At 42.2% G+C, this 2,836-nt stretch overlaps 1 pseudogene; it reads left to right on the top strand.

Moving 5' to 3' along the window:
• Positions 1–1,123: 1,123 nt before the first annotated feature.
• LOC116526369 lies at positions 1,124–1,962 on the top strand (annotated as a pseudogene).
• Positions 1,963–2,836: the final 874 nt, after the last annotated feature.

The raw sequence follows: 2,836 nt of genomic DNA, 5'->3' as shown, positions 1-2,836 counted from the left end.
GCAAAACTCTGTTTCAAAAAAAAAAAAAAAAAAAAAAAGACAAAAATCAGGCTGTTGCAGTGGCTCATGGATATAATTCCAGGGGGTTCACTATGTTGGCCAGACTGGTCTCACAACTCCTGGCCTCAAGTGATCTGCCTGCCTAAGCCTCCCAAAGTGCTGGGATTACAGGCATAAGCCACTGTGCTCTGCCTCTTTTTTTCTTTTTTAGTAGGGATGGGGTCTCTCTATGTTGCTCAGGTTGGAACTGAACTCCTGGACTCAAGGGATCCTCCCACCTCGACCTCCCAAAGTGTTGGGATTATAGGCATGAACCACTACACCTATAATTTTTTCTAGTATGCTGGTTAGGAGGTTTCAACCTGAGGAAGAATAGAAAGAGCATGGAAAATTTTTTTTTAACACCCATGAAAGGAAGGTCAGAACATATAAGAGATAGTAAAAAATATAAAATCTCATATAAGCTCTCTTCAAAAGAGCCTTTTCAAAGCAAATACTAAGTTCACTACTTCTTCAAACTGGCATTTTTAAGAAATGCCAGAGATTAAAAAGGAAGGGAAAGATTCTGTGGTCAAATAAAGACATGTACAGCCAAGAAGATTTCTTAAAGATATTTGACCTTGCAACTTTTTTCCCAGGAACTGTTTTCGGTCAAGTACTCTAAACACCCTATGAAAGACTTTGACTTCCACCATTAAATATTAGTTAATACATAACAGCCAGTAATCTTCATACTTCAGAACCCACAGATATTTCTAAACTGAGGTTCCAGTACTACAGTCCAGTGAAGTGTAATGTCAATTTCTTGGAATTGTAGATGTTAACCACCAGATGGAGCTTTCACCTCTACTTTTCCCTTTGGGTTTACTCTATTTTCTAGTATTGATGAAGCATTTGCAGTTTTTTTCTAACATGGATTCTCTTCCATTTGTTTAGATGGTGACAGATAAAGGCACTGGCCAACTATTTTTGGAGTTGTCACCTGAAAAAGCAATATCCATATTCCTATAATTTTGAACTTTCAGCATCAGCAGTGTGTTAAAGTTATATTCATGGAATAACATTTGTCTGATGCTCTATTCTGCACTCATAATGACTACAATTGTATTAAATATAATAATAAATAAGGCTAATTAATAAATGACATGGAAATTACACAATTGTAAACTCAAATAAACCTTAGTGATCATTTAGTCTAATCCCCATACATGACAAATAAATGTGAGGACAAGAGAAGTGGCACACTTAACAACACCTAAGACCAGGGTACTGATGCTCATTTAAAACCTACAACACTGGCTTTGCAAACACCACTGCCAGGAGCCCCGTACTATCAGCCATGGTCAGCACCACCGTGTTCTTCAACATCGTGGTCGATGGTGAGCCCTTGGGCCACGTTTCCTTCGAGCTGTTTGCAGACACATTTCCAAAGACAGTAGAAAACTTTCATGCTCTGTGCATTGGAGAGAAAGGATTGGGTTATTAGGGTTCCTGCCTTCACAGAATTATTCCAGGGTTTACATATCAAGGTGGTGACTTCACACACCATAATAGCACTGGCGGCAAGTCCATCTATGGGGAGAAATTTGATAACGAGAATTTCATCCTAAAGCATACAGGTCCTGGCATCTTGTCCATGGCAAACGCTGGATCCATCACAAACAGTTCCCAGTTTTTCATCTGCACTGCCAAGACTGAGTGGTTGGATGGCAAGCATGTGGTCTTTGGCAAGGTGAAAGAAGGCATGAATATTGTGGAGGCCATGGAGTGCTTTCGGTCCAGGAATGGCAAGACCAGCAAGAAAATCACCACTGCTGACTATGGGTAACTCTAATAAGTTTGCCATTCCATCTCTAGCTCAGTAGAGCACCCCTCCACCCCATTTGCTCACAGTATCCTATAAACTTTGTGCTCTCTCTGCAATTCCCTTTGAGTTCCATGTTTTCTTTGTTTCCGTCCATGCCTAGCTGATTGCAGAGTTAAGTTTATGATTATGAAATAAAAACTAAATAACAAAAAAAAAAACCCAACAACATTGAGTTGTCATTTCATGCCTGTCGTTTCCTCTTTAAATGCTGACAAGACTAGATTTTCTAACTCTTGTTCAAATAGCTGTTGTTTATTTTATTTAATATATATTGTTGAGACAGGATCTCACTGTGTCACCTAGCCTGGCATACAGCGGCAGGATCACAGCTTATTGCAGCCTTGACCCCCTGGGCTCAGAGGATCCTTCCACCTAAGCCTCCTGGGCAGCTGGGACTTACAGGTGCATGCCAGCATGCCCAGCTAATTTTCGTATTTTTTGTATAGGTGGGGCTTCACCATGTTGCCCAGGCTGGTCTCAAACTCTTGGGCTCAGGTGATCCTCCTACCTTGGTCTCTCCAAGTACTGGGATTACAGGCATGACCCACCATACTCAGCCCAAACAGCAATCATCTCTATTCCACAGAGTGTCCCTACAGTGGTATACTCCAGTATCTCTTCATTCTGCCACTCTGACCAATCCCAGAATTATTACTAAGAGTTAATTTAGGGGCCGGGCACGGTGGCTCAAGCCTGTAATCCCAGCACTTTGGGAGGCCGAGGCAGGTGGATCACGAGGTCAAGAGATCGAGACCATCCTGGTCAACATGGTGAAACCCCGTCTCTATTGAAAATACAAAAAACATTAGCTGGGCATGGTGGTGCGTGCCTGTAATCCCAGCTACTCAGGAGGTTGAGGCAGCAGAATTGCCTGAACCCAGGAGGCGGAGGTTGCGGTGAGCCGAGATCGCGCCATTGCACTCCAGCCTGGGTAAAATGAGTGAAACTCCGTCTCAAAAAAAAAAAAAA

The sequence above is a fragment of the Sapajus apella genome, unplaced genomic scaffold (assembly GCF_009761245.1).
Source record: "Sapajus apella isolate SASKATOON/1434 unplaced genomic scaffold, GSC_monkey_1.0 scaffold50, whole genome shotgun sequence".
NCBI lineage: Eukaryota > Metazoa > Chordata > Mammalia > Primates > Cebidae > Sapajus > Sapajus apella.
Note: the sequence above shows the minus strand (reverse complement) of the source record. Positions and strands in the feature narration are given on the sequence as shown.